The 13,112-nt window shown below is 42.4% G+C and overlaps 1 long non-coding RNA gene across 1 annotated transcript; it reads left to right on the plus strand.

Annotated features, from left to right (window-relative positions):
• The first annotated feature begins 12 nt into the window (after nucleotides 1–12).
• On the plus strand, nucleotides 13–1,789 carry LOC139587424 (uncharacterized). Its single transcript, XR_011678391.1, has 2 exons — nucleotides 13–863; nucleotides 1,357–1,789. It is a non-coding gene; the product is annotated as an uncharacterized lncRNA (long non-coding RNA).
• The last annotated feature ends 11,323 nt before the right edge of the window (nucleotides 1,790–13,112 follow it).

The following is a 13,112-nucleotide window of genomic DNA, read 5'->3' on the forward strand; positions in this document are numbered from 1 at the left end:
TCTTGGATTTGATGGTGTGGTGGTTTGACAGGAAATGTGTTTTTTGGGATGCTGTGTTTTTGGCCAATGGATATTCAGGCTTTAATATTGGCATTTAACCTGGCCATTGAGACATGGACACGCCTCTGAGAACACGGAGTTAAAAGCAGAGCTCTCCCCTGGGAGGGTCCTCTTGGGCTTCCGGCGGGAAAGAGTTCGGGTCTCTGCCCCGGCCCAGCTGCTGGCTGGGCAGGGGGAGGGGAAAAGCCATGTGGCCGAGAGAGGTAGGCCTGAGCCCAGGGGTGGAAGGGTGGAAGAGAGAGAGAGAGAGAAAGACACCGGGAGCCATCGGGCAGCCCCCCCTGAGAGACACAGAGAGAGAGAGATAAAGAGCCGCTGCCTGAGACTGTAACCTTGAGACTGGATAAACATGGGCCTGTGCCGGCAGCACGGCTGGGACGGAGAAGAGGGGGGGGTTCAGCCGGCCGCTTGTAGGAGCTTTTAACCCCTTTTTGGAAAATGAGAACTTCACAGAACATTGACCTTTCCTAAAAGATAGAGTGGAAGATGAGGAAGAAAATGGGCCAGTGTGAGAGAGGTCTGGGCAAGCGAGAGATAGTAGAAGAATAGAGAAGAATCCTAGTGGGAAGAGATGATGGAGTGGCTTTTGCTGGACTCTTTTTGTATAGCCATGGATAGAACCAAGAGGGTTCAGGGTTGATGCCCCTCGGCCCCAGGGGGTGGAAAAATATGGGGGGGACAGCTGTCCCAAAGGAGAGATTGTGGGGACAGGTGTCCCAAAAGAGAGATGCCGGCCTCAGAACCAAGAGGGTTCAGTGTTGATGCCCCTCGGCCCCAGGGGGTGAAAAATATGGGGGGGACAGGTGTCCCAAAGGAGGGATTGTGGGGACAGGTGTCCCAAAAGAGAGATGCCGGCCTCGGAACCAAGAGGGTTCAGTGTTGATGCCCCTCGGCCCCAGGGGGTGAAAATATGGGGGGGACAGGTGTCCCAAAGGAGAGATTGTGGGGACAAGTGTCCCAGAAGAGAGATGGACAGACCCAAGTTCCTTGTGACACAGAGACTGCATTCTAGGGGGAGGCAATGGCCTCAGAACCAAGAGGGTTCAGTGTTGATGCCCCTCGGCCCCAGGGGGTGAAAAAATATGGGGGGGACAGGTGTCCCAAAGGAGAGATTGTGGGGACAAGTGTCCCAGAAGAGAGATGGACAGACCCAAGTTCCTTGTGACACAGAGACTGCATTCTAGGGGGAGGCAATGGCCTCAGAACCAAGAGGGTTCAGTGTTGATGCCCCTCGGCCCCAGGGGGTGAAAAAATATGGGGGGGACAGGTGTCCCAAAGGAGAGATTGTGGGGAGAGGTGTCCCAAAGGAGAGACTGTGCCTTTTTTTGGATCGGGACAGAGCATCCTTAAAAGACAACCCTAGAAGCAGCTCTGGTCCATGTTCAGTGGTGAGAGCACTGGACATGGAAAGGAAGAAGTCACGACGGCAGATGTACTCCGGGCGGTGCCACGAGTGACACAGAAACACACAAGGCTTCGACTGTGTTTCCAGGGGAAGCCCATGGCACAAGAAGGACTCCTCTCCTCTTGCTGAACTGAGGATTGATTGTTTGAAGGGTGGTGCTGGACCGAGAGTTGGTGATTTGAGAAACAAATGTATTGTGTTGGAAATTTGGTGGGGGGAGGAGGAAATGCATTTGTGAAGTTTTCATTTTCCCTGTGTATGTGTGTTCCTTTTTCTTTGTAGTTGTAGTGTAGTTAATAAAGTTTTGTTTTCTTTTTTCCCTAAGTAGGAGCCTGCTTTGCTTATTCCTGGTCACATCTCACAGCAGAAACCAGGGAGAAGGTATTTTCATGGGGGCACTGGCATTGTGCCAGTGTCAAACCATGACAGATGGCCAGGACACCCCACAAAGACAAGGAAGGACAGTAAGGTCCAGGCTGTTCTGAATGAATCCTTCTTTGAATTTTTGTCTGCCTTCACCAAAACCTAGATTTAAAACGATTACACATGTGGTGTAATTACACATTACACCAGCAGCCTTGTTATATTGTAGCAGGTGTTAGTTCTTCCTGCTGTTAAAATGTATCCATTCTATTTGAAAACTTGTCTGTGAGTGGTTTCCAACCTTCCACAAGTACATGCTTTCATTTTTGATTCAAAGCTGAAGAAAATAGTAAAGTGGAAAGGTAGCCACTTTTCTACATCTGTGTCAACTTTTCTGCTTGGACATTACCAGTTTTATTTAGCCTTGCTCAGGAAAAGAGCTCTTTAGAGATGGAGATGAACCTGCACCCAGAGGCATGCTGTGACCCCTGAGTGCAATATCACACATAAATACCCCAGAGAACTCTGAATTACCTCCCAGCCTCTTTACCAGGAGCAATATTATTCTGCTAACACACTGCTGCTTCCCCTGAGCCTCCTGCCCAGAGTTTCCTCCAGGTAAGGTGACCTTAGGGCCACTGCCCCTGGCTGGGTCACTGGGGGAGCGGGCAGGAAGCTGTGCAGGGTACCTGGGGTGCTGCACAGGAGGCAGAGTGCAGAGAGTGGGGGTTGCCTTGGAGTCTGCCAGAAGGAGCAGTCAGGAAAACATCTGGAAAGCAGGAGGAACTGAAGAGAATCTCAGACACTGCTTACACTGCTTACACTGACAGCATTCAGATAGTCTCCAAAATGGACATTTTCTCAGCACTGCAAATCCTGCCTTAGTGAATAGTGTGTGTGTGGGGAGGCCTTAATTTGTTTTTTCTCTTGTGTGAGAAATGAATGAGTTTTGAACTCATTGTAAATATATGTTTATTAAAGCTTGTCTTCTAAAAGAATAATTTATGTGTATTAAACTTCCTCCAGTACTTAGCCAATGGGTCTAATTTGGCTACATATATTTGCAGACACTCCTAATGTTTATTTTACAGAGCTATATGTTTGCAGATCTTATTTTACTGTCTAATAGCACTGGATCTTATCCATCTCTCTCGTCATCTCATTTTTACCCTGAAAACTTACCGTATGAATTCTAAATTCCTAATTTCATCCTGACGTTGTCATTGCAATGCTTCTGCTTGGAGAACAATGGGAGAGTGAATAAAATTTCACTATGTCTCCTGAATGTTTGTATTAGCGACTTCTGTAGTTTTTCCTCACATTTTTATCAAGCCTCTGCATATTTCTTATGCTGTGTAGGAACTTAGACACATGATCAAGTTACCAGGTCTAAACAAGTTACTACAGGTCAGCTGAGGAGTCAAAATTCTTGCATATGTAGCACAAATTACTATGAAGTTACGTGATTTAGATAAAAGCTTTTATCAAATTATTTTGTATATGACAAGTCTGGACATGCACATCAAAGTAGTTTCCACTGGTGACCTCTAAATCACTGCAAATGGGCAACATACCTGAGCTTCATCTTTGTGTAAAATGTAAGATTATCTCAGTTTCTGGACTGGACCCAGGAAAGTGGGTCCACTGAAGTATTTGGCTGTAGTCTAAATGACATGAAGGAGACATTAGACAGAAGGTTTGCTGTAGCTGTTTTGTGTTGTTTTGCAGCCTGCTGTGCAGGTACCCTGCTCTGGATGCTCTAATAAAGATGCATTGGTGGGGTTTTCCTTTGCCTGTTTGCTTAGACTGCCTAGAGCAGTGGAAACCCTTCAGGAAAAGGGCCTAGGACCTTCTGAGGCAAATGGATTGTGAGGAGAAAATTTTCTTAGGGACACAGAGAGGATTGTGTGACTCTTATCCAAGCTAAAATAACACCAAAAAATGATGGGGTGCGGAGCAAAGATGAGTAAAGGTTCTACCATGCAGGGACACGATGAGCAAGAAAGATTGTCTTTCACATTCTTTATTTAACAAATTATCTAGAACTCTTGAGCCTTACCTATTTAGATTTTCTTTGTACTATTAATTGGAGACTGGGAATGTTTGAATCTTCAGTGAGTTAATCTAACAGCTTTTCTTCAGCAACATACATTTATAGTGCAGATATCCCTGTGTTTCCTCTTACTTAAATGAGATTGCACTGCAAACAAACACCTTTTGGCACCTTGACTAGTATTGGAAAGAAGATAAGAGTTGGTGGAGTGGCTGATGAGCTCCTTAAATTTTATTGTTTGGCTCCTGAGAGCTGTTTGTTTTGTACTTTCCATGCAGTGAAGGAATGTGAGAAATGCACTCCAAGGATCCACACTCAAGCACATCTGAGCACTTCCCAGACCGACACTTCAGAACCTTCACTTGCAAAAAACAGGGGTGGAGCATGATGGTGTGGAAAGCACCTTTAAAGAGGAGATGCAGACCTCTGGCCTGCAGAAATGGGAAGATGAGGACCATGCAGGGGCACCTGGTCATTAGGGCCTGAGTGAGGCTTGGAATTGCACCATAAGCAGGGCTGCCTGTGCTTCAAGCTCATCACTGTGCTGCCGTCCTCTGTTACAATGGGCAGAATGACAGCACCAACACTCTAGCCTGGAAGTGACCATCAGTGACAAGAGCACATTGTACCCTGGTGCACAAAGTGAAAGAGGTCCTCATTTCCCTCCTTCTCCCTCTGTATCTGTAATAAAATCTGACTGTAGTAAATAATCATGTGATTTCTGGATGGAAACTAGTAACAGGGTGAAGGTAGAGCCCACATAAGCTCCCTTACCTACCGTATGCCCCTGTTTATCTTGCTGATTTATATTATCAGAAATATAATTTCTCCCATATTTGGTGTTGACCTTTCCATCAAGCCATTCCTTGTCTGAGCACACCAGTTTTATACCACTGTCAGCTAGCTGACATAAACAGTTAGGCCAATATGAAACTGTTGTAAAGTCACAGAGGATCACGCCATGTGTCTTACATGTAGAAAAAAGTTCATTTTCCTTGTTTCTCTAGTAATACAAAATACTATTTCTTCAGAGCAACAGCTAGTTTCTATGACCAGCTGTAAACAATTACTAAGCTGCCTGCCTTGATGATTTATAGCTTAGTTATAAAAGGGTGTACTTCTGCCAGACTGCTTGCTAAGCCCAGAGGAAGACCCTGAGTTAATGATGATGACGCTATTTTATCACCTGCTGTGAACTAATTCTAGGAACTAGTCAGATTTTTCTGAGGAAATTGCTTTGCAATGTGAAATCAATAAAGTCAATACTCTTTTCCTTTTTTCCCCCTCTGTGTGTGGGAATAGACCAATATGTAGATGTGATTTTGGGAGAAAAGGTGCTTGTTTTCAGGATGAAATTTCTGGTCCAAACCAGAGATGACTGTAACATGAGGACAATAGGACAGAGCATTGTCCAGTGAAGATAGGACCCTTGGGGAAAATATGAGAAATTGAAGAAAGTTCATGTTTTGAACTCGTTGCTAATTTAAATCCAATGTGAATTCCTTTGTAACCTGCTATTTAGGCAGATATTTATGTTCTCATTAATCACTGTGGAATATCCTAGTTTTATCACATTGCAGAATGCATACATTTTTTATTAAAAATTTCACTAGTTTTCCAAAGTTTTTAAATTACTTCCTACAGAAATGTAATAAGAAAAATCAGATGGCTCCTAGATTTTATTTTGCTTGGTGTCTCTGAAGGGTTAAAAATTCAATGGTAGACAAACTGACATGTTAGTGATTATTCTAAAGCTTCTTTTTTCAAGCTACATGTATCAAGCACCCTGGAGTTTTTGTTTGTTTGTGATAGCTGTTTTGTGTGATCATCTGTTATTAATTACAGTATTGTTGGTCAACTGGCTGTTCCAGAGATTAGTGGTATTGTTACAAAAGTATGTACACTCCCTTAGTACGTGGGTGGTGGTGGCAGTTGTGCTGATATCAATCCTGTCTTTTTCACAGGACAGAGCTTAAGGTCTGGTTTGGTCCCTGTTTTTCTACCAGATCCCTGCTCTTTTTACTTTCCGTTTGGAACAGATTGCAACTTTACACTGACATAGGAATGGATCTTCTGCAGGCATATGGATTTTCACCTCCTATAATAAATGCACAGTGCTCAGAATGATGAGATACATATGCTGTATAGAGATATCAGGAAAAGTTTATGCTACATCTTATTAATTGACAGGGGTTTTTTGTGTGAATACCCTCTAAAATGTAAAATTACACAGTAGCAAATTAGGTGTCTCCAAAAAAAAAAAAAACTTAAGCCTGCCATTTTTATATCAGATGATAAATAAAGGTTTTATTAAATTCATTTCAGGAGGACTTCAGCCATTGGTGTGGAATTTCTGTGCTTCTTGTATCATGTTTGCATACTGTGTTTTCAAATACTTTTGCTTTAAGACTTAATATTAGAGAAACTTGTGAATTGGGTTTTTGTTTTCTTTTGTTTTTAATGACACTGGCATTTAAAATTGGTGATTTCTCATTCTGGACAGTGTAACATGAAACCAGAACCTCTTCTACTGGTGAGAGCTGCCAGGACAATGGACACACAGCTATTAACTGTGAAACTGCTACTGTGATACTCCTGCTGTCATTAACAAGGGTGACAGCAAAAAGACATTTCTGGGAAAGCTTCATGTTCTTCAGACTCTGAGGGCTGGTAGGAGCTTTGGAAAGGGATAGATTTTTATACAGGGAGCCTTTACTTTGTGGCAGAGATGGGTGCAGTGAATAGAATGCTCCCATAGAATTTCACAAAAGAATTCCTTTTACCCTATTGCTTTACAGCAAACCCCACAGGCAGACTGGCTCTTACTGCATCAGTTTAGCTAAAATGCTGCTTTGGACAATCATATCCTGTAAAATAGAGTCAATGAATTAATCTGTATCTAACCTGAGTAACAATCCTTAGTGATTCTAATGTTTACAACAAACACCTTTGGTATGTTCCAGCTAAAGCTGCCAAAGAAAGTCAGGATTACTCATTAATTTTTAAACTCGATCCATTATCCTTTTGTTAATTATAATAATACAGTGGTGTAAACCAGCATAATGTTAATTAGACTTTGGCCAAGAATTTCTTGATTGGATTTTTCATTGAATTTGTGTGATGGAACTGGGTGAAACTTGCTTAGGAGTCCTGTACCTGTTCATTCAGCGTGACAACCTAAAGTAGATAAACACCTTCATCAAATATCAGTAAGAGCAATAATTATGTGTGTCCAAAACACAGAACTAGAGCTAAAAGTTCAGTTGCAGGCTATGTATGCCTTCTGTGGTTATCAATGTGAATTTAGGGTCAGCAAGTTGATCGGGTAGCAAACTTTGTGTACTTACAAAAGAATTAAAAATTCCGCTGGGTATATGGTTATCAAAAGAAAGATATCTGATATTTTTTGCCATGTTCCAGAGATGTCTTGTAGAGCCTGTCTGTGTAAAGTTGAAGGCCAGGGAAAGCAATTATTCCTGTGAATCACTGGAGCTGCCAGGATGAGAAGGGGCACAGCCAGAGGGACTAAGTTGCTACACAGGCACCCATGGGCATAGCATTTGCTAAATTAGTTTACTGGGATCTTTGTACAGGGTAACATTCACCCAAAAAGTCAAATCTGTTGAACAGGGAGGCCAGTCCCTGCCAAGATGATGATGATGAAACTCTCTGCTGGGAGGGTCCTTGGAAAGGTATCTCAGCTAGACAGAGTGAGATTCTCTGCCCCTCTTTTGCTCTGCTCATGTGACCATGCTGTGCTACAGAGGAGCATAGAATATCCTCAGTTGGATATCCTGACAAGGATAATTGCAGCCCAAATCCCAGCCCCTCACAGGACTGCCCCAAGAATCCCACCACGTGTCTGAGAGCATTGCTCAAACTTTTCTTGATCTCTGTCAGGCTTGGTGCTGTGACCACTTCCCTGTGGAGCCTTTCTGCACCTACAAAAGTTGTTTCTATTGAACATTTACAAATATCTGTGTATGCTTTTCTTAATTCTGCAGCAGGATTTGCCTGGAGAAGTCCCTCAGCCTGGGGACATTCTCCATCCTGGATGCTAACACGTTGCAGCTCATGAGTAGTACATGTCAAATGGTCTAAAATCAGCAGGGACTGTCTGCTGAAATCTCTGTGAGTGTCCAAAATTTCCACCTGGACACCTCCTGCAGAAATCAGGCAAAGGCTTTGCTTCTTCTGGCAGAGAGATCAATCACTGTGTCTCAGTTCAGTCCCTTATGTCACCTCTGCAGAAACTAGTTTTGGGACCATCCAGGGAACAAGTGCCAAAGTGTGCATCCTAACAACAGCTGCAGCACAACTGTCACTACAGGGCAAACTTGACTTTCATCCTTAACTCATAAATTAAATTCAGTAGTTCTTGCCACAAAGTGCTAATCAAAAACCAAAGCAATAAACCCAATTTGATAAACCTGATGATCTTTTTTCTGCAGATGTAAAAGATAGACCATATGTATTGTCTGGATTCAAAATGGGGAATGATGTGACTTCCTTTTGGCAGCCGTCTGGCCAGCTGAAAAATGTTTCCTGTGCTGAATGTGCATAGTATAATATGGTTCTTCATTGATGTGCACTGAAAATAAGGAATACTCCACAAAGTGCTTTACACTTACAGTCCTGATTCTTGTTTGTACTAAAGCTCTTTTGTGTGAGTCTCGAAGTACACTGAGCACTTGAAGCAAGTGCTCATTCTGCTGAAGATGTCCTTGGCTGAATAGCTGTGAGTTTAAAGGAGGCTCAGTCATCAGAAGAACCCCAAGCTAGCTCAGTGTCTTCGGAGTTCTTGTTTTCCTTTGCCCATAGATCAGGACATGTTCCTGTTCTGGGCAGGAGAAGACAGCTCCCCAGTGTCCTCACTAATGTGTGCTGTGTTGAAAGCAGGAAGAGTAAATGGAACAGCTGGTACTTTAAATTCATGCCTTCTAAATCACTTCACTGTGGTGATAACAGCACTATCAATATCCTCTTTCACTTGTCTGCTACATAGTCTTTTTGTTTTAGTACTCACACGTCCTTTTTGTCACAGGATTTCTCCAGCTGAAAGCACCACTGTCCAAGTATTTCAAGTGAAAAGGGAAATTTCTATTTTTATTTTAAGATTATGTTTCCGCTGTTGACATGGAATACATGTGGTAATGGAAGTGTTAAAGGAGATGTTTCCATCTCTGAAGTGATTCTGGATGAAGAAAGAATTGTTATCATGTGCTGAAGGTTGGTGCCTTAGTTCAGGTCATGCAGAACTTGGATAGCATTTTGGGTACAGTGTTGGAATATTTTAGCTTTAGACCATTTATATCCATGTGGACTAGTGCTGTAAAACACATTTTTCTAAAGCATAGCTTTGACCCCTCTTTCTGTCCTCTGCTGCGACTTGCCTGTCACATCAAATGCAATTTTTTCTTTCTTCTCAGAGTTTTTCTTGGCCTAATCTCCATCACTCATCTGATTTTCAGTGCTGAGAAGGTGTCTTCTTTCTCTGATCAGCCCAGTTTGACTCATGCTCTTGCAATGTCACTTCACAGTCACTGGTCTATCCATCTCCATCTAATCCCATGTCCTGTATTTAGTTTATTAGGAGCTCTCCAGGGAGAAACTCTTGTTCCTCTGCTGGCAGTCAATGCAGTTATGTACTGGATTCCATTTGGGATCCCAGGCTCTTCGAAAATATAAATTAATAAAATATGAATTAGGAATAAAGTCTTATGCAGAAGGATGAGGAAGTGAGAGGAATTAGGGCTATACCCTGGGGCTTTCCACATTAACTGTTAGTGGTGCCTAGCAGGAGCTGATAAGCAGAGAATTGGTGCTATGGATGTGCTGCATGAGGTGTGTACCAGCTGGGGGGCCAGTTCCAGATAGCTCTAGTCTGGCCCCACTGTCTGGAAGCTCATTAGCAGCTGGAGCTCACAGTCTGGTCTGGTTTCATTTGGGGAACACAGTGTGTGCTCTGAGGCTGCTCTGAGAGGTGAAACACGAGTGGAGCTGGGGGGACATTGGTATGTTAACATCAGATGTGTCCCCCTGAGCTAAACCAAAGTGCATCATCAAAGTGTGTGTGTAGGCACACCCTCATTGTCAGAGTATCTTTAGCACAATTTTTTTCGTTATGACATTAAATTATCAAAATGTATAAATATTACTCCAAGGTAATATTTTTTTCTGATTGAGATGCGAAATATAAATTAATGTTTATCAGTCTAGAGATACTTGTCAGAAGAGACAAATTATTTCCTTCTGTACACCCCACTGACAGGGGGTAGCTTTGTAGAGTCCAGTGAATGGAGCATTATGGAAAACTGATAGAACAACACTCAGGTCAGAGGTTTAGTTTAAACCTACAGTGGAAGGCATTAAAGTCTGCCAACCAAGAACACCTTGAATGCAACAGATTTCAAAGATTGGCCTAGTCTTCTTGAATCAGAGGGTATTTTGTAGCAATCTGGAGCTACAACATCTAGTTCTCTCAAATTTTCACTATAGTTTTCACCTAGCTCACTTCTGATACTTACATAGCCAGCCATGAATGGGAATGAAACTGGGGAGAACAGAAAGGGAAAAAAAGAGGTACTCTATAGGTGTCATCAAGAACTGTTACATATTTCTTATTTTGTTATTTGACTTGTACTGGCATATGGATTAATAGCTGGATTAATAGCTATTCACATTGCCATGAACTTTTTTATTATGATATGGTAATTGAAGGAAAATGCTACATTTGCCTTAGTACTACCAGACTAAGAAATTGGTAGAACACAATGGAGGGATGAAATAAGATTACTTACGTTAATGGAAACATTACTTTCCAATGCCTGAATGCTGTAGTGAACTGCAGATTTATACAGTCTTAAACTTGGCTTAAAATGAAAACTTCTAAAATCCTTTACTTTTCAGAATATTGCTCTCATTCCTTTTGTTGTGGGTTTTTTTTCCCCAAGTGACAAGATTTCTTTGTTATGTTAAGTTTAATAAGATCGGCAAAGTAACTTAAGATTTAAATATCTGGTTTGCATCTTTCTTCTTCTAGTTAAAATATCAATTCCCATTTCTTACAAATACTAATTGTACAGAAGGTTGTGGGGCTATACATGTGCATATGTGTGTATGTAGTATCTCACTTCCTCTTTTCAAAGCATTGTCCAAACACCAGCTAATTGATTTGACATGCTAAAAGAGAAAACCAGAGCAACCAAGACATTTTTGTATAAAAGACATTTCCAGTCATCTCCGTTCAATAATTGCAACCACAACTTCAAAGATGATACAGATGCAAATTGAAATGTGTGATCTTGTTCTATCTGGATTTGATTTCTTTCCCCTGTTGCTCTGAAATACTCATCCTCCCCTTCCTGCTGGGATCAATGAGGGCTGGGACTGCTATGTACAATATAGCTATATAAACCCAGAGCGACTGAATTTTACTCCAGGGATGTAATTCCAATTCCCTCTTCCTCTCCTCAATGGGACTGGCCCTAATTTCATGATTATTCTGTGAGTTATGTACAAAATGCAGGTCTAAATGAAATCTCTCAGGAGGATGATGGCGAATCATGATCCGTATCTTCTAATAGACTTCATTCTGAGATCATCCTTCTCTTTTCTCTTTCCAAATTTTATTTTTCCATATGGGAGTACAATAAATTGTTGTTGACTAGTGAATACCCCTACAACTTTTGCAGAGCATAAATCACACCTTGAAATTCCGAAGTGTATCCCACCAGTGAAAGATAGTGAGCATCAAGTTCATGCAGATGGAAGGTTTTATACAACCTTAGATAATCTAAGCATTTTTACAGCTATGGGAAGTCCACTAGGAACATGAAATTACTGCCAATTTAACCCAAAAGGCTCTCAAATGCCATTGAAAAGTCAGAAGATGCTTGTGACCCTGTCTCCTCATATATGTATAAGCAGGTATCATGTTAAAGAGTTTCACCAATGTTTTCTCCTGTGCTTGTGGAACACAATGTTATGGCAGTCAACCATCACCTGCACAGATATTGACCCTGGAGCAGCTGTGAGAACCATTCTGCCTCCTTGCCTCATCCATTTTCTGTCCATGGCTCAGGAGCAGGGAGCAGAGTGCTCTGAGGGTGACTGTGCATGGCAGTGTGAGACAGCACAGCTCTGCCTCAGTGCATCACCCCAGGGGAGAAAGGGCTCATCAGCACATGGGTGCTGCAGGAGGGGTAAGAGCACAGTGTGGGGGACAGAGTGAGTCTAGTCTTTGCAAGCAGAGGTGAGATGTAACCAAATTATGCAAGAAAAGAACTCATAAATGTGCTCACAATTTCTGACATTCCTCCAGAGCTCTCAGGACTAGAGAACACAAGCTTCCTTTGTGCAGATCTTCTGGTAGTTCTTTCTTCCTGTTACATAAAGTTTTTTTAAAATTCCCTTAAAATGTAACTCTTTTGCATTTTTTTCTGGTGCTCATAAGTCACAACACATCAAATTTTACCATCTCATATTAAAATCTGAAATATATTTGAACCTCTACAAGCAAAGGTGCAAAGGCTCTATGGGAGGAAACAGCACTCTTGTGCCTGAGGGACCTGCCCAGCTGACTTGGCTGCCTCAGCTGTTTTGAGAGGCTGGAGTGTGTCCAGAGAAGGGCAGCAGAGCTGGGGAAGGGGCTGGAGCACAAGTCAGGTGAGGAGCAGCTGAGGGGCTGGGGGTGTTTGTCCTGGAGAAAAGGAGGACCAGGGGAGACCTTTGTCACTCCCTACAACTCCCTGAAAGGAGGCTGCAGCCAGGTGGGGTTGGTCTCTTCTCCCAAGTAACGATGACAAGATAAGGGGAAATGTCCTCAAGTTGCACCAGGGGAGGTTTAGGCTGGATATTAGGGAAAATTTCTTCACTGGAACACTGTCAAGCACTGAAACAGGTTGCTCAGTTAAGTAGTGGAATCACATCCCTGGAGGTGTTTAAGAAGCATCAGATGTGGCACTTGTGGACATGGTTTAATGGTGGATTTGGCAGTGCTGGGTTCACAGTTATACTTGATGAGATTCAGGGTCTTTTCCAACTTAAATGATTCCATCTTCTGTAAGAACACTGAGGTCATAGCCATGTTTTTCTAGTAAGACATTTTTGTACCATTGCCTTTCAGTGGCCACAACCAGATGAGCAGCAAAGTCATGAATTCCATGATTCTGTCATTTTTCCATAGATGCATGTTATTTTTTTATTGCTTCACTTTTTCAATCAGATTAA

This window comes from Agelaius tricolor, unplaced genomic scaffold (assembly GCF_023055355.1).
Source record: "Agelaius tricolor isolate 1412-34295 unplaced genomic scaffold, bAgeTri1.0.p SCAF_2, whole genome shotgun sequence".
Lineage (NCBI taxonomy): Eukaryota > Metazoa > Chordata > Aves > Passeriformes > Icteridae > Agelaius > Agelaius tricolor.